A 24,992-nucleotide genomic window follows, 5' to 3' on the forward strand; every position below is an offset into this window, starting at 1 on the left:
CAGGACCCACGTCTGGGCATAGCCTTACCACTTGGGGCGACAAAAGCAAAAAGAACAAATGATGGATGGAATGCTTAACAATGCAAACCTTCACCCCAGTCACAAAGATCCTGGTTTAATCCATTGTTTTGTGCTCGCCACGCCACCTCAGGGTCGACCTAGCCATATGCAAATCAGTCTTGACCCTGCTCCTCATGGGAGCAGTCCAGCCCGAACCTCCAAGCCAGGTTCTCAAGGCCCGAAACCAAGCATTCTGGGACCAATTCAGGGCATCACCCCTCATCAGCCAGGATACCTTGAATCCAGTGGCAGAGTGAGCACGGGACCCACATCTGGGCATACCCTTCCCACTTGGGGCACAAAAGCAAAAAGAACAAATGATGGACGAAATGCTGAACAGTGTAAACATTCACCCTCATGAAAACAGTTCAGCCCAAACTGCCAAGCCAGGTCCTCGTGGACCGAAAACGAGCATTATGGGACCATCTGCCAGGCTAGCTCGAATCCAGTGGCGCAGTGAGCACAGGACCCACATCTGGCCATTCCCTTACAAAAGCAAAATGAACAAATGATGGACGGAATGCTGAACAATGCAAACATTCACCTCCAGTCACAAAGATGTGGGTTTGATCCATGTTTTTTCACTCACACCACCACCCCAGTTTGGACCCAGCCATATGCAAATCAGTCTTGACCCTGCTCCTCATTGGAAAAGATGCATCCTGAGACCAGTTTCGGGGTATTACCCCTCGTCAGTCAGGCTAGCTTGAACCCAGTGGTGCGATGAGCACAGGACCCATGTCTGGGCAGACCCTTCTCACTTAGGGCGACAAAAGCAAACAGAACAAATGATGGACAGAATGCTAAACAATGCAAACATTCACCCCCAGTCACAAAGATCTGGGTTTAATCCATTGCTTGTTTGCTCACCACACCACCCCAGTTTGGACCCAGCCATATGCAAATCAGTCTTGATCCTGCTCCTCATAGGAACAGTCCAACCCGAACTGCCAAGCCAGGTCCTCCCTGAAACAAGCATCCTGGAACTGGTTTTGGGGTATCACCCCCTCATCTTTGCAGATCAAAAAACTTAAATAAAATCTTGAAACTTGAATAGTGTTATGGCAGCTGTGTCTTACTGATGGTACAGATTGGCTATGGTAGTCGAGAGTGGTGGTTGGGATGTTTTGTTGGGGTCTAGCCATGATGGAGACCTATGGTGGTGGGATTATGGCTGTTGTGGAAGAAAGCTCGCTGTGGTGGTGCGGAACGGTTGTGGCAGTGGTATTGATTTGAAGGCCTTAAATGGCTGTGGAAGAAATTGCAGCTTTGGAATCTTACAATGATGACTGAGAAAGGCTAGTGAGCAATAGAGTGCTAGTGGGTGGTTGTGATGCTGGTGCGGTGCTGCAGAGATCTGCTTGGATTGTGGGGGCTAGCTATGCTGGAGAAAGTTTCTTATGTGGTATATGCTGTGAGAGGGATGTGCTTAGGATTGATTACTATGGTGAAGCCTGGTAGTAGTGTTGGAAGTTGGCGCTGGTGGCAGAGTATGAGTGTGGCAAAGGAGGTTGTTGCAGGGGTGGTTTCTGCTTTTGGGTGTCGGGGTGTTGCCCAATCATATTTGCCCTCCTGGCCTCCGTATAACATGTTGTGAAAATATAAAACTTCTGAAACTATTTACTTTATTAAAATCCGCCGGAGAGTCATCCTTCGAATACAGCAGCTCTGAAGAGGGTGGGGCTTATGTTTGATGGACACCTGATGGCAATGAAGAGCACACGGCACTTAGGCAGCAAAGTGTGCATATCAGGTTAAACGGTTGTCTTTCTCCAGCCAACTCGACATGCGGACTACAGGCTCTGTACTGCACATTGAGTGAGTGGGGGTTGCTCAAAACCGCAGACCTCCAGTCATTTATTGAGGGGTGAGTTTGCCTGCTCACGCCAATCCTAGTGCTGCTCTCAAGCTGTGTAACAGCAAGGGAGCAGTGCCATGATTGGCTGCGGGCATGGTTGCCGGGCCTTGTGTAGGCTTTTTGTGCAGTCTAGTGTTCGCACATGGCTCCGAGGGTGGGAGGGTCTACCTGCGGAGCAAGGACCAATAACTGTAATGGCTTACTGTGAAGCCATGCAGTGATTGGCCATTTCTGCCGGTGCTAGGCTGACTGTCTCTCCCCTCTCTAGGCGATTGAGAGACAAGCTAAAGTCAATCACAGTCACGATCCGGAGGAGTTAAGGAGTGGACAACACAGCACTACTTTGGTCAGTCAACTAACAACAGCCAGCCACTGAGCAAAAGTAGGTGGCACAACATTGGAAATGAATAAAGGAAGGGGCAGACGGCAGCAAAGGTTTAGTGGAGGGAGAAGCTGGATTTGGCCAGAAATGACAGATAAAGGCGAGGTTGGGTTTGGTAATAAAAACAATGACAATCCCAGAACCTTACCGAACCCAAACTACCTCTGCTGATTCAATGAGCAAGAAAACATGGCTCTTATAATTTTACGATATGTCACGTGCTGCATAAGTAACCCAGCTGGGTCTCCATTTTGCCTATCTGGAACGTAGGGATCTGGTGTGAACAGAAGAATGTCTGTAAGCATGTGAGCGATTCGAACTGCACAGTGTGTTTGTTTTTGCCAACTTAGGGCAATTTTCATTTTATTAAAAATAAACGTGGCTGTTACAAGGGTTGTGCAGTGTTAGCCGTCGGTGGGATTGGTTATATAGATTATTAGTGACTGGAGAAAAATGATTTTTCTTTTGTAAGTTCAATAAATGAATGCAAGTGAGCTCTGACTTAATTTCCCTTTTTTTTGCAGTTCTGTAGTAAATATCATTCAGCGCTCTGAAGTGGTCTCGGAGACGCGTAGCACTATGCAAAGCATACAAAAATACATTTTCACATACCAACCTACATTAAGTAATGTAACTCCCCTTGCTTTTTAGTTAAAAGAGTATTTATAAAGCAGGACGCCCAAGACATATTGTTTGGGGTCAAGGGCAACAAGTTTTCATTTGTATTTTGTCCTTGCGACAAGTAGGCCCAACCCCCTTCAGCACAAACCCTTTGGCTGCCCGTTTGCAGTACCACATTATGGCTCAGGGAAGGATACTGTCTACAGTTAATGACATATTTGTATCCATATATTAGTGCTGTTCTAACTTGTATTTATGGTTCATTAAGCGAAAGCCTTTATTATTTGGGTGAGTGCCCTAAGTAAATGTTGTAAGCTCTGATTGCACTACTGATAATGGTTCCAGTATAAAAATGTGTACACACGTTTTGAAAGTTTAGCAATGTGAGGCTATGTATAATGGTCCCAGAATGCTCTCTGATTAGATGCAAATATTTTCAGAAGCTTGGAAGCAAGATTGATGAGTCTTTGCTTTCAAAATAAAATGTTCATAAAAAATGAAAAGTAGGAAAAAAATCATTTCGCTTCACTACTGCAAAATTTAAGGTACCATTTCTTTGCAGCTTCATTTAGTAAAATGTGTTAATGCATGCTATTATTTCCCCAAAATATTCATAATGGAAAATCAGTGTAACCAGTTTCAATAAAACTATGGGAAACATAAACATAAACAAGCATTTTCAAAGCCAATATATCTGAAATTGGGGTCAGCTTTTTACTTTTGTCAATGTGTGACTTGTTTTGGCATGATTTTTGTAAAACCTTATTGGTGGGGGAGCTGCTGGGCCCTCACCATTATACCAAACATTGGCAAAAGCAAAATTAGTTTTTGGTCTCAAAAAGCACACAATGCCACAGTAGTTACTGGCACTGAACAAAACTACTTTGTGTTCCGATATGCTCCTTGTGAAAGCGCAGAATGCTGTCACTCACAGTGAAGCCAGCCGATACAGAGAGAGAGATAGAATTTTAATAAACACATAAGGTCATGGTTAACACCAGACCAAATTAGGGGCCCAATTACTAAAGAAAACCCCAAAAGTGTACCCATGGTATATGCCATTGCATTAAGTGAAGCTATATGGCTTTCTTGAATTCACAAGAATTTACAGAATTAGGGCAAGAAATAGTACTCCTAGAAAATATTTGTGAACTGCATTTTAGCATGAGCAAATGTGCATATGTAGATTTCCTCATGGAAAAATATGAGTGTTTGCAAGTTGACTTTCCCTCTAACCACTTTTTTCCCAACTCTGAAAGAAGGTTCACGTCTATCATTGGCAGGAGTAATTTTCCAACATTTCTCAGTATGGGAAAAGATTAGTGAAGAGTTGTTGAAACCCCTTAAAACATGCATGTTAGTAGGTTTGCACACACTTAAGAGGGCATTTCACCCCTGGAACTTTTGCTTAACACTACCTTCAGCCCCAGTATGTAGATGTGCGGAAACGTGGCAACATAAGGGGATTGTTAGTATTCAAACACTGCTATGGTATGAGCCCTGGCAAAATCAGAGAGGCTATATCAGAGCTCTTATATAAGGAGATTGCAGCCATAATTTGTCGCCACAGTACATGGCACCAAAGGGACAAGTGTATTTTGTTACAGGACAACTAGATTTATGAAGCAACCTGCCCCATGGATAAATAGATATTCTATTAAATTCCACACCCATGAGATGCACATGGTGATTATTTTAGATATCATAAGTATTTGAGATAATGGAAACCAAAAAGAGCACAATTTAATTAGAGAGCAAAGGGAATTAGATAATATTTAAGTAATATGTTGTGCCGCTAATTCCAGTCCACTGTGTTGTTACCTCTGGGCCTTACCGACATTAATTATAGAAAAGGAATCACGCTCTGTGATGCCATCCAGCAAGCTCAATGTTTCCACAGAGCAGCACGGCTGTGATGACATTTGTGGCAAGAGGTAGCACAGTAAAGCAAAACTTTTTTTTTGTTCAATTACATCCTTCCCGAGGCATTAAATACACGGGTGAGTTTTTTTATAGCGTTAAACAAGCACATCTATGGGTTTCTAGCATCCATAGCCGGGATTCGAACTTGCGACCATAAGAACACCGCTTTTGCAGTTTTATATGGACTCCACCCAATGCGCTTTCCACCAGCACCAGTTACAATCTGTCATTCCACAGGAGTTTTTCTCTCTTTGAAAGGTCTGGGCTAAAGGTAGCCATTGGATTGGTTACGCTTAAAGCCCTGAGTGTAAGTTAAACCGCCTGTTGCCCCTCCCCCGCTCCATGGGGGGGGTGGGCCTTCCTGATCCATGGCCTTTGTAGGTAACTCTGCTGTCATAACTACACGTTCACAAGCTTTATTAAACTTATTGATTTCTCAAATTTGCTTAAAAGTGCATTATTTACCCACTCTTTTTTTCAAACCGTTCTCAGGAGGAGAATCCCCCCAAAAACCCTTATGCCGGTCAGGCTTTTTGGATTTGCTCACTCAGTACAAACTTTTACGCCATACCACTTTCAAATGTCACCGGCCGCCACTTTTGTGGATGGCTATGGTTGACGAAGCCAGATGCTATGTTAAGGATGTCTGTGGTTGTGGACTCTGCTTGTGGCTCGAGTTTAGCGGTTGTGGTTGGTGGTGGACACAGACTCGGGTGCCTGAGGCTCGCTGCGGCGATGAAGATTAGCTGTAGTGGTTTATGCTGTCAAGTGAGTGGTACATGTTGTAATGCAGCGCACGAAGGGGGTTCGCCCTGGTCAGATCTAAAGCGGGTCGTTAGCGCAGAGTGCACTGACACCCGGGTGCCCTCTCCTTCAGATGCACTGCTGATCCCCGCCGGGCCTCGGGCAGCTGCGGCCGGGAGCTCCATCCACTCTGCCATTTTCGGCGAAGGCAAGCTTTCCCGAGGAGCCGGAGTTGAGTGCGAGCGCCGGACCCTCCTCCTGCTCCAGACAACAGGCTGGGCGGGCGGGGGAGGGGAGGAGAGCGGGCGGTGCTTGACTGCACCGCGGCGTCGGCTGGAGGAGGCGGAGGCGCGGTGGCCCCGGGACTGTGACTGGCCGCCCAGGGAGTGTGGGGCCCGCTGGAGAGAGCCGATCTCCGTCTGTGTGAGGCGCTGTGGAACCGGAGTGCGCCGATCCGGGATTGCGTGGAACTAGGAACGCCGAGATCCGTGCGGCGGCCGGAGGACGGGACTTTGTGCGCCTCCCGCCCGGGGTTCCCGGCCCTGTCTGGCCGTTGTTCACCCGCAGCGCTGCCCCCGCCACCAGGGAGAAGGGACTGTCTCGCGGAGTGAGGTGAGTGATCGAGGCTCAGCCCCCTCCTGAGGACCGGGGTTAGAGATCCGAGTGTTACCCCCTTTGGCTGGTGAACCTCCCCTGACTCCTCTCCCCTTGTCCGGACACCCCCACCCACTACAGCGGGGTCTCCCGGGCAGAGCAGGGCTGCTTCTGCCTGGCACCACCGCGGGCAGGAACCACAGAAATGGCTGCAGGCTCGGAGCTTTAGGAGCTGTGACCGACGCAGGACCATATTTCAGTGCACAGAACTGAACGAAAACTGAGCAAACGAAGTGCTGATACAGGGTTTTGTTGACTAGATTTGTTCAAAAGTGAAAACCTGTGCCGAACGGGTAGACCACTGGAGTATAATATGTTCCGAAAACTTGGTCGGCAGGCAGGACCTTGTTTGTGTGTTCTTTGAAGTGGAGACCTGACAGCACGTTACGTCCCCTGCGTTGTGTCCTATCTGGCTAAGCTTCCCTCACACTGTGCATTCTCCTTCCAGCATATTGCGGGCCTCTTACTTGCCTTGGTTGACTTTCATACCTTAATGATCTCCCTAAGTTATCAATTCTATATTCTGCTGACCTTTACCCTTTCCGTATTCGCCTGTCCTCTTCTGGCTCTAAGGCTGCCCTTACCTCCTGAGCTTTCAGCTGCCCTTCCTCTATATGTCTTCTGCGCCCCTTACCCTTTCTGCCAACATTACCTTCTGCCCTTGCCCTATGTGTCTTTGGCTGCCCTTACCCACTTTGTCTTTGGCTGCCCTTACCCACTTTGTCTTTGGCTGCCCTTACCCACTGTGTCTTCGGCTGCCCTTACCTCCTGAGCTTTCAGCTACCCTTCCTCTATATGTCTTCTGCGGCCCTTACCCTTTCTGCCGACATTACCATCTGTGCCTTCTACTGCCCTTGCCCAGTGTCTTCTGCTGCCCTGTGTGTCTTCTGCTGCCCTGTGTGTCTTCTGCTGCCCCGTGTGTCTTCTGCTGCCCCGTGTGTCTTCTGCTGCCCCGTGTGTCTTCTGCTGCTCTTGCCTAATGTGTCTAATGCTGGCCTTACCCTCTTTGTCTTTTGTTGCCCTTACCCACTGTATCTTTTGTTGCCCTTACAGTCTGCGAGTCTTCTGCTACTCTCAGCCTGTGTGTGTCTTTTGCTGCCCTTACCCTCTGCCTTCGGCTGCCCTTACACACTGTATCTTTTGTTGCCCTTACCCTCTGCTGCCCTTACACACTGTATATTTTGTTGCCCTTACTGTCTGCGAGTCTTCTGCTGCTCTCAGCCTGTGTGCGTGTCTTCTGCTGCTCTCAGCCTGTGTGTGTCTTTTGCTGCCCTTACCCTCTGCCTTCGGCTGCCCTTACACACTGTATCTTTTGTTGCCCTTACTGTCTGCGAGTCTTCTGCTGCTCTCAGCCTGTGTGTGTGTCTTGTGCTGCTCTCACCCTGTGTGTGTGTCTTGTGCTGCTCTCACCCTGTGTGTGTGTCTTGTGCTGCTCTCACCCTGTGTGTGTGTGTCTTGTGCTGCTCTCACCCTGTGTGTGTGTGTCTTCTGCTGCTCTCACCCTGTGTGTGTGTCTTCTGCTGCCCTGGGGTTCCTGCTGCTCTTACTGCGTGTACGTGCTAGTGTCTGCTTTTCCCTGTAGCTGCTGTGCATGCCCGTAAGCACCGAGCTGTTTCTTACCCGCTGTGTTGTATCCTACCCATGCCTCTTAAGGATCTCTCGACTTTTTATTCCCCTCTGTGCATGTTGCTGCCCTTACCCTCTGTGCTTACGGCGGACTTTACCTTGGGGGCTCCTGCTGCCCTCACACACTTTACCTGCTCCTGCCTGTACCTGCTGCCGCCTTCACCTTTGTCCCCTGTGGCTTATTTCCCCCTTACCCTCTGAGTGGTTTGGTCCTATATTCACGGTTTCCCTTGCCCGCTGTGCTGCATGCTATCCGCCACTTTTAAGGAGCAGTCTCTTGTTGTCACCTACTGAACCTTCTGCCCCTCCCCCTTACTCTCTACCTTCTGTTCCCCCTCCCAGTGCTGTTTTGCTTCTCCGTCCCTGTGTGTGTTTCCCTCACCCCTTCATGCCCCCCTGTATCCCACCCCTCTGCATGCTCATCTGCCGCCCTGGTATCCCTCTCCTTGCCCTGTGTTTTCATCACCCCTTGCTGTCTGTCCCCTGTGTGCTCATCTGCCACTCCTCGCTGCCCCAGCATCCATATGTTCCAGTCCCTTTCATTGCCCTGTGCCACCTCTTCCCAGGGCTTTAATTGGGATGAAAAAACTGTTAGGGACCCGTCTCAGCACCTGTTCTTTTAGAACTGCTGGTGCTGAACACCAGCAGGACCCGGCCCACTTAAAGCCCTGCCCCTTCATGTCCACTGTTTTCCATTCTGTGTGCTCATTCGCCCCCTTACATCCCCTGTGCTCATATCGCTCCTTGCCCTGTGTTTTTTTTTATCACTCCCTACTGTTCCTGTGTGCTCATTTGCCACTAATTGCCGCCCCTGCAACCCTCTGTTCTCAGCCCTCTCCATAACCTGTTTTAATCACCCCTTCCTGCCCCCGTGTTCCACTCCTATGTGCACACATATGCCACCCCAGCATCCTTCTGTTCCTCTCCCCTCCTTTCCCTGTATTATAAGCACAACTTCCTGTGTTCCACTCTGTGTGCTCATCTGCCCCCCCCTGTAGTCATCCCTCTTTTTGCCCTGTGTTTTCTTCACCCCTTCCTGCCCCCGATGTTGCACTCTGTGTTCTCATCTGCCACTCCTCGACTCCCCTGCTACCATCTGTTCTCCTTTCCTTGCCGGGTGTTTTCATCGCCTTTTGTTGCCCCCCCGTGTTCCACTTCTCTGTGCACACATCTGCCACCCTCTGTTCTCGTCCTCTCTTTGTCTGGTGTTTTCATCACCCCTTCCTGTCCCATGTTTTCCACTCTTTGTGATCTTCTGCCACTACTCGCTGCACCTGCACACCCCGCCCCCTCCCCTGTTCTCATTCATCCCTCTCCTTGCCCGGTGTTTTCATCACCCCTTTTCTTGTTCTGTGTTTTCATCACCCCTTACTGCCCCGTTTCCACTGTGTGCTCATCTGCCCCCTGTACCCCTCTGGTCTCATCCCTCTCATTGCCGGTGTTTTCATTACCCTTCTCCTTGGCCTGCGTTTTCATCACTCCTTCCTGTCCCCCGTTTTCCACTCCGTGCGCTCATCTGCCACTCCTCGCTGCTCCTGCACCCCTCTGTTTTCATCCCTCTGCTTGTCATGTATTTTCATCACCCTTCCTGTCTCGTGTGCTCATCTGCCGTCCTAGTCATCCCTCTTCTTGCCCAGTGTTTTCATCACCCATCTGTGCCCATGCTCTTTCCCACCCACACTTAGCCCTATAGTTGAAACCTCCGACGTCACCACACCTGCTGCACGCGCTTCCAGTTCCTCCCCAAAACTAGCTTGGTTTCATGGACACATTCTTTACTAATATTTTTTTTTAAAAGCGCCTCGTTCCTTACATTGCAATAAACTGTTTGCTGATGAAGTGCTGTGAACGTATTGCCGTGTCCATGTTTTCATGTATGCGCCTAGAATGGCCGCGGTATGTTCCTTTGTGGTCAGTGTCCTAATTCCTTAAGTGTTTCCAGCGCATATGGTTTATTGTTTTTGGCGATGATGTGCATTTTGTGACGGACAGTATCTTCCGTGGTACTTTAAAGCTCGTGTTTTGCTGTCAGGGTTCGCAACGTTACCCCCTCACGTCTGGCTACAGCTGAAATGTCGTCATCGAATTTAATTGGTGAGCCGGCTTGATGGCTCGGCGTGTGAAGCGACCTCGGGCGTGACCTACAGGTCACAAGGTCGAGTCCCAGCAGGGCAGACACAGCTCTTCATTCTCCCGAAGCCGTTAGTTGAGCTCTATTACGTCAGTGTAATAGGTGACGCCTTTTATGTACAGGGCTTAGGAGTTGCAGTCTCTGGTCATATGAGCAATGGTAACCCCGCACAATTATTGTATTTGTTATCTTGAAGTAGATTCTGTCTTGTGCGTGCTTTTCGTTGGCAGTTTGTAGTACTGTAGCGCTCTGTTCCCGGCTGCCACGTAAATAACTTTGAACTGACCAGGTCTTTAACGAAGCGCTGTTCTCTGCGAACACTTTAAGAATGTTCCTCAGCGCTATACCTGCAGATAAGTGAACTCGGATGACGTGCTTTTACCATTTCGTAGCGGTGAAAGTATGCGGTATCCAGGGCTTAAAAATGGAAAATAGAAGTGCAGGTACTCTATATCAGAGTACCTCCTTGTTTCTGAGAAGTGCCGGTGCTCTCCAATTAAAAGTATTACGCCTCGCTTGAGAAGTGCAGGTACTCTCCCTCTAAAAATAACAAGCATTTACAATGCAATGGTCTCGGCATTGTTAAAGTTAGAGCTATTGGCATTGCTCATGATATTATTTTTGTTTGTTTTTGTTTTTAAAACATTTTAACTCGTTCCGTGCTCATGACGGAACCACGCCGTCATGAGCCACGGTTGCCGTGTGCTCATGATGGAGTGGTTCCGTCATGCTGCGGCCGTTGGCGGCCGCGCCGCCCACGCGGCGCTAATTCCCCGCCTGTGCGGGCGATTAGCGCCGTGGGCGTAGTCATGATGGAACCACTCCGTCATGAGCACAGCCCAACCGTGGCTCATGACGGAGTGGCTCCGTCATGAGCACCGCGCCACCGCGTTGCCCCCCCGCACCCCCCAGCGCTGCGGCGGAATTTCCGCCGCAGCGAAGGGGTTAAAGAAACGGCATTGTTATTTACAATGTGAATAGCTTAAGCTGTCAAAAGCAGTCCCAATGCTGACAACACTCGGTATAGAAAAATATCTTGCGTAGAAAACACCAGTACCGCCAAAGTCTCGCTATCCTTTATAAACCTTTTGCATTACAGCCTTACCTAGCGCCACTATCACACATATCTGCCTCAAACTACAACATAATATTCTATAAGGATATAGAAGACCACTGACTTAGAATGAGCATCTTCAGGGCATCAAGCGGGTATATTCAATTATGGAAACGTAGTCACAGCCTGTTCGAACAGCAACCCCAAAGTGAAAGTTGGCTAAGCAAATTTGTGTTCATCAGATCTAGTTTTCCAACTTTACCAATGAGGGACACCTGTTATAGATCTCTTATGCGTGTGGCCCAAATCACGGTTCCCTACTGTGGGTATAGGTTGAAGGCAGGTATTTAATTTTGCAATATTAGCTGTGAAACCCTGCTCATGACCAACATACTATTCTTTTGAAGTGAAAATCAGGTGTATGAACCCTTTGAAATTTCAAAAGATCAATGGAGAGCCACAAGTATCAGCTAGCCACTTTTGAGAAAGTGTGAAGTGTTGTTCTGAATACTACTAAGAACACGTGTGATGTTTTTGGTTGAGCTGAAATTAAACTACACGAATGTACAACGCCTCTACATTTTGTGAGGTAAGCTGACATACCAAGCGATTTATTACCGTTCTTTTCAAAACAATGGAAAAACAAAATTACAACAAAACCTAGTCATGTGTTATAAAACTGAAGCGCGATTACTTACTAGCAATAACTACACAGAAGATGGTGCACACATTGAAGGCCAAGGCAACTACCCATGTTTGATGAAACATTCATTTGTACTGCACACCAGCATTTATATGGCGCTTCAAATTCCTAATAAAGTAGTGATGCGATGTTATTTATGAATTTCAGAAAACTGGGAACTTTTCTAGCTTTTTTGCAACAACTAGGGGCCCAGATTTACAAGCCCCTTGCAACACTTTTACGCCACCGTTGCGTCACTTTTGTGAAGCAGCAGTATCGTAAACAATGCGCCACATTCACAACGTGACACATCTATGGAGATGCATCGCGTTGTAAAGCCCTGCACCACATACCTGCTTGAGGTATAATGTATCAGAGTGGGCATATCGACGCAAGAAAGCTACGTAAAAGCGACTCAGTGAAATCTATAAGATTTAACCAAGTCACTTTTACGACGCCACCGAGTCAAAACCTTACGCCTGCTTGAAGCAGGCGCAAGGAGGGACAGCATAATAGAAATAGGCATTCTGAAGCATTGCTGGAGTTGCGTCGTGCTTGCGACATGACTCCAGCAATGTGTTGCCTCTATGCCAATGGATGCATCACGCATCTGTCAATCCTTGCGCCACGGTGCACGGCATTGTGAATGTGACGCATCCATGGTGGCGCAAGGGGTTTTTAACGTGATGCAAATTAACTGACGCATCTCTGCTAATATGCAGATGCGTCAGTTCTTGTGAATCTGCCCCAGGGTATTTAACAGGTGTAGACCACACCCGGTGGTTTGAGAGAATAAAATAAAAACATCATGCACACGCATGGTCTGTTAAATTATTGGATTACTGATTATGTTCATTAATGGGCGGAAGCAGGGGGTTAGAAACAGTAAGTTGACAAGACATCTCCGAGGTGTGAAGCACGTTGGGTAGCATGGCAAAATCATCGTAATGGGCAATAGGAATTGGTTTAACTTTGGCACAATCTAGAAATACATTATTTGGGAATACCCGATACACTACAGCTAGTGTTTTTCAGGGCGTTCTTTAACAGTTGCGTTTGCGCCTGTATAGGGCGTTTCAGACACCGCTTTTTTATGTCCCATTTTAATACAAAGCTGTGCTAGAATAGTCAAATTATAGATGAAAGCAAGTACTTGAGTGAGTTTGATGACTCAACGAGCATGTGAATTAACTCAAACAGCATGCTATATATGATTTCTAGAGTGCCACGTACACTGTAGAGGCCTGAAATGTCAATATCTGTTTACAATGGCTTAAAGGCTGCGTTTGTGATGTCTAGAATGACAACATAAGGGGAGGTAATGGGCATCAAGCACACAACCTAATTGGCCCTGTAGAAGGCAGTGTTTCAGGTGGAAGCATAATAATAGCTTCTACTGTAGCAAAGTTGCGAGTGTCGTGTCTCATCCTGTGCCAGTCAATTATAAGGATACAAACACAAGGATGTGAACTTTCACACGAGGTTCTGGGAGCAGGTGGGGTGTTAGTGAGCCCTGTGGTATCCCAGACACTTGTTAGACAACTGGTAAGGTATCAAAATGCAAGGAGTGAGAAACTGGACTTTTGCCAGCACACCGACAGGTTGGGGCGTGTGTATTCGGTACCCCTTGCTTTGAAAAGAAAACATCGCTATCTCAATGTATCGACTACAGATGGCTAGGGTGTCCGCTTACACACAAGAGAAGAAATGGTATACACCTCTTATCAATTCATACTGTGGCAGGAGCTGGTGCCAGGACCATGGAACAATAAAATAAATAGGTGGATTTAGTAAGGTCCGTCATTACTCGTGCTATTTTCAGAGAGCGTGGTTAGAATGCACGCTACCAACTCAGCCATATTTGGGGGTTTAAAGACGTGCTGGTGAAAGGATGCTTTCTTTGAGCAGTACAGGCTTTTACACACCGCCAGCAAGCTCCAACTCAGTAGGTCAAGTAAGGAGATCGTCCACAATCCATGTTTTCTCAAAACTAGGCCTCCATGCCGGGACACCTTTCATCTAGATGTACCACTAGGAATGAACAATACAAGAGCCACATGATGTAGTAATCTCGGGCGCAAAGTGTTACTGGCCTGTCTGTACCTAAGAGGACAGAAGAGTGAACACGGCGTCCCCCAGCAAATACTCATATTTACATATATATATATATAAAAAATTGCATCTCAAACACACGGTGTCAGCTTGTACATGAGAACTTGATTTGACATCCCCGTCCACTCAAGCACTAACCTAGACGTATACAGCAGGGTTTTAAGCCTATAATGTGAAATGTTCGTCTAGTTACTGAGGGGCATATTAACAAGCCATGCCATAAAATTATCGCCGCTTTAGCGACAGTAAACTGCCGCTAAAACGGCGATAATGGGTTGATAATATGCTCTATGGAATTCCAATTCAAGCTCAGGTTAGATGTCCTTCACATTTAACTTGGGCTTCAATTGGAATTCCATAGGGCATATTATCAAGCCCATTATCGCCGTTTTAGCGGCAGTTTTCTGCCGCTAAAGCGGCAATAATTCTATCGCCTGGCTTGTTAATATGCCCCTTAGTTGTTCTTCATTAACCGGTTAGACCTCGAATCAAACTTGGGGATGCAAGAATTGCGTCAATAATCCCGTTGATCCTCAAATTATCGTTGATCATATAAAGCATAGTCTGCTCTTTCCTGTATTTTGGAAATGACAGACCGGAACTAATACTGTGAGGGGCAGTAAACTATAGATACGAGAACAATACTGGATAAACTACTCACACATCACATACTGAGTTTACCTGTTAAGCAGTGCTAGGGAGGACGTACAATTATACTATAATACTGAGTGGAAGCGCCTTACAAGCCCCCTATCGCACTGCACAGTACACCCACAAGGCCCCCTAACCTCGGAGCTGCGGCAGTGGTGAGAGTTCCACCACACTGCCCTGACTGTGGAACTGCGACGAGCCTTGGGAGCGCTTCTGGCGCTGCACCTTGCGCAGGGATTTGCGCGTGAATCCGTCCACCTTCTCCGATGCAGAGATAGCCAACATGGCTGCGGCTATGCTGGCGGCTCAGTCACCGACAGGGGGCGGCACTCAAAAGCTGCTGTCCGCCCCGTTCTTTTGGTCACTTCTCGTCCCGCACATGCCCCGGGGTACGTTCATGTCCGCCCGAAGGCTGCTGGCTCTGGCCCCCTTGGGACCTCCTGAACCGGCACCACGTGTCAGTGCGGAGTGGGCCACTCCCCCGGGCGTCCACTCCTGCCCTCTCCCGTTAGTCCCCGACCCCTTGCCCAATTCGCAACCACCACAGACCGGGCCCAGCGCTCGAGCACACCCCCAACCGACAACACTTCGAGTAGAGCCCGCGATGTAGACATAGAGAGCGGACTAAAGCCCTGTCTGCAGCCACTGCTCTCCCTTGCGAAGTCGCCATCTTTAACGAGTCAATGATCGACAGCAGACACACACGAAACATTTTATTAAATTACAGATCAAATTAAATTGAAACATAGCTTCAATGAAATAGTTATATTCACGTATACAGCGATACGACATTTTTAAATGTTAAAAGGTTCCAACTTTTTAAAATAGATACCTGCCACTTATAAATGACTGCTGATGTGTGTAAATTGTATACATTCTGTTTGCTGAACGTTGTCTTGTTTTTTCGCAACTACTGTTGCGTATTTCTCAGTCACCTTCTGACATGCACGCCTAGCATCCACAGTTCTGAAACCACTCTACAGCAGACTCCTTTGATAATGGGTCCCTTTTCTAGATCGACGAATGAGACTCCGATGTAGGCTGTACCATGTCCTTTTCGAGAGTGACGCGGCGGGCAGCCAATCCATTCAGCTCAGCCTGGAGGTTAACAGCATCAAAACAAGCCGAGGGCACCGGAAGACACCACCGCCTTTCTCCGAGGCAGAGCAGAAATGCCTCGGAGAAAGGTAGCGGCATTTTCGGATTCGGGGGCGTGTTTGTCTTTTCTCTCCTCCAGCCATTGGCTGGAGGAGAGAATGAGACTTCTTGCAAAAAACACGCCCCCCGATCCGAAAAGGACGGGGCCTAATTGGAATGACTGACCTCTTCTCCAATGGCTGGCCAGCATTCAAGAGGCCAGCCATTGGAGAACAGGGGAGAAGAGGGGTGGGTTCAAGCCCCTCTTCTCCAAGTCATTAAATCTCGGAGCTAGACTGCGCAAGCGCAGCCTTCGCAGCCGAGACCTAAAAAAGTGTCAGTACTTAGTGCCGGACAGTACCGGCTCATTAAAAGCACTGGCTGTATCCGATCCCATACAGATGGACGGAGTCAGAGTATGTACATGGTGACAGTAACAAGTGAATGAGGAAGAAACGGAGGCTCGGATTAGTCTTAATTTTTGTTTAGTGCTTAAATCTTTGGTCATGTGATCAGTGAGTTAAATACACGAGGGAGGGTGATGAAGTTATGTACTGACGACAACGATCGCGAACAAAGGGGTTTCTAATTGTTTTTGCGGTCTATACTTTATACAGTGATTTCTTTCTATTGCTTTTATTTTTATTATGTAATTTTGGTCATTAGATATATGCTTATGTAATAACATATGCAATTTGACTACATTGCTACATCTTACTGTCGTGCAATAACACAATAGCAAGTTCGTCTATAACAGCATGAACAATACATTTCGAAGAGTTGTACACGTCAATATTATTTACCAACCTTATATTGAGAAATTTTGAACATTTGGATGCGTTCCTGTCTAATAAAGTTCCTGGTATTATCATATACTGGACTTTTATTTGTGGTCGAATGTTGCCATGTCTCAAAGTCCTTGCATGCTTTGCCCTACGAATAGAAATTGAGTTGTCGCTACAACTGCTGCCCATAAAATAGGGTTATCGCGGTGTTACTTGGACAGCCCCCCCCCCCCCCCAGCAATTCCAGGCAACCTGCGAATGAGTCCTAATTTGTAAATAACTTCACGTTTTTGAAAAATATCCATTATTTAAAAGCAGCTCCAGTTATTGTTTCAGAAAATAGTGTTCGGTAATACGATGAGCCACCACGAACGTTTGTCTAGTATGGAAACAGTTAATGTACGCACCGCACCACGTGACTCCTAACTGAGGCATTCCCGTTCATTACCTCAGATAAAAGCCCGCCCGAGTGACAGTGTGCTGTGAAATGAAAGCTTTTGACTTAATTGAAGGACACACACCACATAATGCAGCGCAGATACGCCGCTGCTGCCTGCATACAGCACACAGTGTACGGCCTCTAGCCGCTAAATACACACAGATCATAAGCGCCGCACTGGGCAAGTGGGGTTTTCCAAACCCAAGTCTGTGGGACCTGAAATGTATCTTGCCTTCGCTGGTTGTTTGATAACCTGCCGTGAAAGAGTTCACATGAAGCTGGAACATTCCCGGGTTGGCCAGGCCACTGTTACCAAAACATCAGGTGCTTCGAGGCTTGTTGTGAGGACAAGGCGGAGTCTGCCTGTCGGAATATGTAAACACCAAATTTACAGCCTGTATTTTTTCATGGGCTAAAAACAAAGGGTGCATGTTTTATTTTCTGTCAAAGAAAAACTAACAAAATGCACTATTTTATATTCTTTTACCGCTCCCTTCATTATTCTTCTCTGAATATGTTTAATCCACGATGCTAAAACCTGGAAGCCCCCCCCCCCCCCCCCTTCATAGTGGGTCACCCCAGCCTCTATTCCAGCGGCCTCAGCATGGCTTGGGTTACAACACCATGGCCATGCATTTAAGTCCTGAAGGGGGTGACTCAGCCTTTTACCCTTCTAAGGTGGATAAAATGAGTTCCGTTGATTTTCACTAAACCTCTTTCATACATTACCAAGAAACTCTCCGGTGAATCTGGCTTCACAGGCATGCCTTGTGTTTTGGGTGTCAATGTACTCACAACCGCACTGCCTACTAACAGGTACCAGACGCCACCTTACAAAAGGACATTTATGACAGAACTCTGAACATACATCCAGTTCAACCCAGCAATACAGCTAACTGGCTGTTAAGGCATCCAATAGCACAGTGGTTCTTAACTGATGGTCCGGGTGCCCCAGGGGTCCGGTCCGCAAGGACTCTTCAGGGGGGCATATGTTTTACAAAATTAAATAATATTATAATTAATACATTTAAATGAATAAAGCATACACAAATAAGAAGCAAAGTAGAAATTTGAAATCTTCCAAATTTGATTGTGAATTAAACTAAATATTCACATTTTTGGGCGTTTTTTTATATGTTTGTGTATTGTTTTGAGGTTCAAATCATAGAAATGGTTTAGACTAGGGGCCCCGACTTCCAATAGTGACTGAGGGCCTGATTACGAGTTTGGCTGTGTTGGAGTGGGCCACCACACCAGCGCTCCGCTCCAAGACGCCAAACCCATAGTCTGACCGCACGCTGTATTCCGATTGAAATACAGGTCGGGCGGACCTGCGGCGGTGCAGCCTTTCAAAGGCTCATGTCTGAGCCTTGAACAGGCACCGCAATGGGAGCGCCACAGCATGTTCCTGCATGTCATGGACTGTTAAGTCCATGCTGTTCTGGAACTGGGGGTGCATGCATACAGAGGGGCACAACATGTGCCCCCCTGCATGTATACCCTGCCCTTGAGGCAACAGGGGGCCTTAGTTTCCTCACCACTACACCTTTCATGGCGGGCTCACCGCCATGAAAACTGTGGCGGTGAGGAAACTTGTAGCACCACCAGCATATTGCGAGCCTCAGACCGCTGCAGAGCGCCAGGGATTGCAGATCTCTGTCGATGGCAGCGGTCCTATGGCAGTCCGACTGCCCAACTCGTAATACAGCGGTCGGACCGCCTGTGCAGCAGTAGCCACACTGCCACCACAGATTTGGCAGTCAATTGGACCGCCAAACTCGTAATCGGCCCCCCAAGTCGGGATCCTCGGGTTTCAGTAATGATTCACTGTGGGGCACAGTAAGAACCCTTGCAATAGCAGTGCTACTTAATATGCACACGTTTGCAGGCCAATGCGCCCATAAAACAACCAACGACCTGCAGAAGTCATTTGGCACAGCCCTTTGACCAGAAGACTGCAATTAATTGCAAATGACATGTTCACCATTATGAAAGCACACCTTCACAAAACTGAATCAGACCCCGGTATGTGATGGGAACCCGGGCTACCCAAAGGCAATGTGTTGCCAAGCTGATTGTAAGCTGTATTACAGCAACTTACCAATAGCAAATACACATGCTGTGTTGTTAGTAACGGCCCAAAGTGCATTGCACCCAAATACACTTTTGCTACTCGTTTCTCCCCTTCTTGATGTTCCCATGGAGGTGTAGCCATAACCGGTGCATGATTTGAGGTCATAGTGTAAACAACACTGGTTTTGTTATCAACGAATACGCTCCTACCACCTCACAGGACATGCAATGCAAATATATGTTTAAGATTTTTATCTGGTGTGGCTCTTCCCCATATTAGGTGTCAATGTGCTTTAGAGGTAATAAACTAAAGCTGGAATAGCTCTTGAAGAACCAATGCAAAGTTTCAAGGCAAACAAGAGTTCATCTAGCTATTTTAGAACAACTCCGATGTTGGGGCAAAATGAGGAGGAGAAAAAGTTAGTAATATTAAAATATAGTAAGTGGGTGATAGTAATATTAAAGTATAGTAGGTGGGCGATGCAAATATCCCAATAATGTAGATTTTCTTTTTGCATGTGCATCCTGACCACAGGACATGTCACTACTAAGAAAATGATGACACTACTCGCATGTAATAACTTATTACAAATTAGTAGTGAGATCCTGAAACATGTATGATCTTGCCGCAGTTTTGATATGTCCCTCCTCGCAATGTCAACGATGGAGGAGGGAGCCATGTTAAAACAGGGAAGCAGCCTGTGGGCGGGTGAAGTGGGTGCGTGTGCCTTGCACACTCAGCCTGTCAGTTACAAGGCAGGCATCACATTCCGGTGCAGGCTGGGTTGGGTCCTGCAGTGAAAGACGCCTCCCGATCTCCCCAACAGAGCTCGTAAAAGATCAGTCACTGGTAGGCCCTAAGGTGCATGCAGAATTTATTGTATGCAGTACCATGCCCTCAACTAGTCACATTCAAAGAATATAGCAAATCATTTTGGAGTATTCCTTCCACTTCAAGCCTCCATAAAGCCATGGAAATCGTCTATCCAGGTGATGTACAGTTGTGGCACCCTATGCCCCATACTGCGAAGTGATTAGGAAACAAACTGAGGGTAGAGTCTGTCGTCTTGACACGCAGGGGAGGCTAACAAGCATCAGCAATGCTATAGGTCTCGCATTTACACAAGTTTGAGCTATTGGCATAGTAAATGACAATGCCTTTTATTTATGTTTTGGTTTTTAAAATATAAATAAAAGGCAGTGTAATTTACAATGCGAATAGCTAAAACTCTCGCAAATGTGAGACCTATTGTATCCCAAATGCTTGAAGGCATTGCTGAGGTGCCCCCTTCTGACCCCCATGGCCCCTGAAGAGCTCCCCGTTTGCTATGAGTTAAATAGATAAGCCGGTGGTCATAACTGCACCTGAGAGACCCTCCTACAGTAAGAGAAACTCACTAAAGAAAATAGTGCTTACAGACTAAAGAAGACGTACCGTGTAACAACGGAACTCAAAGGGCCAGTCCTCATGGGAGGTTACAAATGAAGAAAAGGCGGAACTAAGGAGGGACTAACAAGCCTAAAAACGAATCAGAAGTCAGTATTTACAAAGGACAATCACACAAGCTAATGACAAATATGGGCGGAGAGTGGGCGGGGCTTCAAATACGTACTCCAATACAGCATGGATCGCAGAGCAGCGCATGCGCTGCCCACGCTTGACCTAAAGAGGATGAGAGAAGAGTTGGGAATATAGATGAGGGCAGAAAACAAATCTTACCTTTTGCAGAATTCTTCTCACGTTCAATTTGAAATTAGTGGATGAAAGCCCCCAAGCGATTAACAGAATGCTTGTTTGCTTGTATGCTCTTCCTCACCCTCTAACCAGTGCATCAACAGCTGTCCCGCCTGAGAGCATTGTGAAAACGGGACCATGGGAATGAGTGTCTTCTGATTTCATTCACTTTTGAGCCCACATCTTTTTTTACAGTACCACATAAGGTGACCATCTTTGCTGTTGCCAATACACTACAGTACAGCATACAATAGTCCCTACCACCTACGTTTGCAGGGGTAACCAATCCTGGCAAGAACTTGTTGCTACAACATATTCTGGTGTAACCATGAACATATGACTGAAATTTAAGTGGTATGTCATTCGCAGTACTTTTGAATTTCTTCAAAAGAGCTTGTTCAGTACAATCTGAGGCGCGGTCCTTCAGCGCTGTTATCTGTGCCATCAACAGTGCACCACTGCCATCTGCAATAGTTCCAAACTATTTGTTTATTCACGTACAAGTGCAACTTTAATAACCACAAAGAGACACTCATGAAAAAATTGTGCACAGATGCTACTCTCTCTTGACACCCCATCGGTTGCTTCAGAAAAATGGTAGTTGGCCATTCCCTGTTGTCTCCCTGCATCTGGGTGCTCTTGACTCCATGTTCGTGGTAACTCGATAAAAATATGGTGATGGCCCATGCCACCTTAGCGTATGGATGAGTCCACCCAAGGTAGTTAGGGCTCATGTGGCATGCAACCCCTGGCAATATTTACTCCAGGTTTCTAGCGGGGCTAACATGACATTGTGGGTGTTTCCCTTCCTTGCTTTGTATTATCCATGTACTAGGCGGTGCACATGCGACTTTACTGGCGCGTCTCTTCTTTTGGGATCAGAGAATGAAGGTGTGCAGGGTCTTGTTGATTTGGGGCCATGGACTGCTGGATCCACCTTCTGACTTCAGGAAGGATTCATTCAAAGGGATGATTACTATCTGAGTGAGGCAATGAGGGGTAGAGAGAGAGAGTAGATGTGAGACCAGGGGTATTTGCGTAGCTACACCATTTCCCTACACGTCCTCATGGTGGGGGCATGCAAAACCCTAGTTTGCTACGGAGTCTCATCTTGACCTTCACCCTAGATTTCAGATTAAACGTATGAATTCATAGCTGAATTTTTGAAAATCCAGCTGCTCTTCATCTGCCCATGAGGTGGTCCCCTTTTGAAGGGCTTGCAGCTATTTCTAAATCCAGTGAAAAGTGCCTCTCCAACCTTGTAGCCCAGAGAATCTAAAGTTCCCTGGAAAATTGTCTTCAGTAATCCTACCGCAACATCTTCAGACACGTTCATTGGGAGCCGCAGGCAAAGTCCAGGCGTGAAGGCCAAGTGTATTAATGATACTGCCGCATGGTACATCCTTGGATTGCACTATTGTTCTAAAAGGTTAGTTGTATTGACAATACTTACCCAATTTTTTCCTCAGCACGTTGTTACTAGTAGGATTTTGCTGGTGATGGCTACTTATGAAGGATCTGTGAGTTGATGCGATATTTCTTCATCACTCAATCCCCGCATGAATTGTAGAATTTATTAGTTGGTTCACATGAAAGAACGACCGTGGCAGTTGTTAAAAAAGGCAGGTCTCCAGTTTCTGTTTGAAAGTAAAATTGTGAGTGGCGGAGGAGGTTGAAATTGTGAGCGAAAGGTAAAAGAAGGGACGCGCTCCAGTTTGCATGTGACGGACGCTTGGAACAATTGCAAAATTAAGTGTACTGGAGCGGAGCGCTCTAGACTGGTTGAATAGGGTAGCACTGCTACTCAGATAGTGAGGGCCAGTGTCATAAAGCTGTTTGTGTGTGTGTATATGTGTGAGACAGAGGAACAAAAAAAGTTACACGTTTGTGAATAGGTAGTCTACACAGGACCTATATGTAATATATGCAGAGGATCACACCGGTCCCAACTCCTCCTGCTTCAGCCCGTCTAACCACTGCGTAATCCACTGTATTTGAGATGCTAGCAAGTAGAACTCGAAATTCGGCACTCCCAAGCAACCCTCAGCTACGGGACACTGCAGTGTTTCTAAGGACACCTTTTGTCGACTCTAATCCCAGGTCAATTCGCGTAATAAAGTATCAAGTTGGCAGAACCAGCAAGGAGTCACAGTCACCAGGCGGTTGATTTAAAAAAAAAAAAAAAAAAAAAATAGCAGACGTGGTAACATGACCATTTTCACAAAAAACACAAGTAATCCGGGGTCTAGTATGCTCATAGAGAGTGTCTCAAGTAAAAGCGAAAGAAAAATATCTTAGTCAAGGTATCAACTGAAAAGTGTTTAAAGAAGAAGAATTAGTGAAGAGAAGAATGATCCTTCGTTATCTCAGGATACCCATCAATCTTCAATGTGATCATTACCATCATTTGGGTTATCCAACCAACCTCCAGTTGTCCTCTTGATCATAGAGGGATACTGGGCGAATTGTGACCTCTGCTGGATCATTCGCAGAAAGAGCAAAAAAAGAGGGAAAAGAAAGCAGTAAGAACCTTATCTGCTCTGTTCTCGAATCACAGATAAATGTGGGTAAGTGCAGTGCAAAAAAATTTGATATATTTAAAAAAGGATTCGCATGAGAAATGCAGATTCCATCAAATGTAAAGTATCACGTGCAATCCTCATTAAAAACAATAGCAAAGATGTAGCAGTGCCAAGAAGCAACTGCTACCAAATAGTCGACATGTTTCAGCCGGCTGGACAGACTGTCCTTGGCTTTCTTCAGGACCTTTCTTTTACAATTCTGTATTTGCTACTGCAGTCAATCCAACTTAGATTGCAAAACGTTTTTTTACATACAGCAAGAGTTTCCGATAGTTCCTCTGTATCAACGTGATATATAACGTATCTGAAAACCACAAATAGTGACACCTATCATGACAAATTAGAAAAGCTTTTTTGGTATCCAACTCATAAGTAGTTATGTGCAGATAATACTATTGTGTATTATTGCCAATCACTAATGCTCACCCTTATAATACAGGGGGTATCACGTTGATACAGGGGAACAATCGCAAACTCTTTTCATATACACTGAAAAGAGAGAATTGATCACATTACGGTTACAGGTCTAGTGATGTTATTCAATGATAAATCCTACAGCCATGTACATTGCTTAAAAAAGGCAATTAAGCTTTCGAGAAGAATTATAGAGAGTTCCACAGGCATGTGCCATGTATATGGGTTCCATACTCAGGATTTCTTTTAACAAGTCGACCAGATGGACAGTAAGCTATATTTTATGGGCTTTTGGCATCTTGGGGGGGGGGGAATGGAGAGACAAACAACATTTGTACTGCGGCGCTCTTCCTTGTAAACCTTTATGAATGAGACTCACGGATTTGGATTTTGCTCTTCCTTTACTGGCGGCCACTAGAGGTATTTCAGAGCTGGCATGATGTGGTTATGCTGTTTTAGGCCAACGCTAAAGATGAGCATTATGGCTCGGGATTGGCACTAGAGCTTTAAAATAGTTTTTTTGTGGAGCGCAGGGTAGAGGCGGTTGCAATAAGAAGGCAGGAGATGGCCACAGAAACGATCAAAGCAATTTTCTGATAGACATAAAGAGGTTGTATAATACACCTGGCCAAATGTAAGTAGTGTATAGCAGAATTTCAAACCACATTGAGTTGTACTTTACAGGCAAGTTCACTGTCAAACACACCACGACAGTGACGTCATCCAGGGTGTGTGTAGGGGGTGCCACGGGTTGTGGCCAATATAAAGGCAAGATAAAGGCAGTTGAACTGAACTCCCTGGCCCTAAATATAGGATTTCTATTTTTTCTTCCAATTCAAGTGCTTGTCCGCATCCATGCGTGAATATGGTTAGTCTAAGTGATGCCGTCTGAGAGTTTTCTGTAGTGTCTACAGATCTGAAGTAGATCTGAGTGTCCTACGTCTGATGATCTTGTAAGATTACAGAAGTTGGCAAACAGGACGATATAGACGTTGTATAGACTCGCTGAGAATGCTGAGCCTTGGGTGGGGAGTACCCTGCATATAATGTTGACCGATATGGAGAGGAATGGTCCCAATTTAATCTGGTTGTTGTAGAAAACAGATAAACCAAATTCATGAATTGTCTCTGATCCCTGCTGTGCATGACAGGCTGTTGAGGAGCACTCAATGGTGTCAAGTGCAGCCCTGAGGTCTTCTAAGATAATTGAACAGTGGGCGCTCTGGGCCTGAACCACATTCAAAGTCACTGAGAAAATGTTTGGATTCCAAAATTGAGTAAAGTTGATGATTGATACTTGTTTCAAGGGCCTTTGCAGCACAGGGTAGA

General features: G+C 46.4%; 1 protein-coding gene across 4 annotated transcripts in view; it reads left to right on the forward strand.

Moving 5' to 3' along the window:
* Positions 1–5,543: 5,543 nt before the first annotated feature.
* The window catches only part of RAF1 (Raf-1 proto-oncogene, serine/threonine kinase), a 355,710-nt gene continuing 336,261 nt past the window's right edge, over positions 5,544–24,992 (forward strand). For 2 of the 4 annotated variants that reach the window (XM_085624852.1, XM_085624855.1), the window contains exon 1: positions 5,933–6,200. The gene's annotated coding sequence lies outside the window, so the exon portion shown is untranslated. Of the gene's footprint in view, positions 6,201–24,992 lie in introns of all 4 variants that reach the window. The other 2 variants (XM_085624854.1, XM_085624856.1) reach the window with 2 other exon arrangements.

The sequence above is a fragment of the Triturus cristatus genome, chromosome 9 (assembly GCF_964204655.1).
Source record: "Triturus cristatus chromosome 9, aTriCri1.1, whole genome shotgun sequence".
Taxonomy (NCBI): Eukaryota; Metazoa; Chordata; class Amphibia; order Caudata; family Salamandridae; genus Triturus; species Triturus cristatus.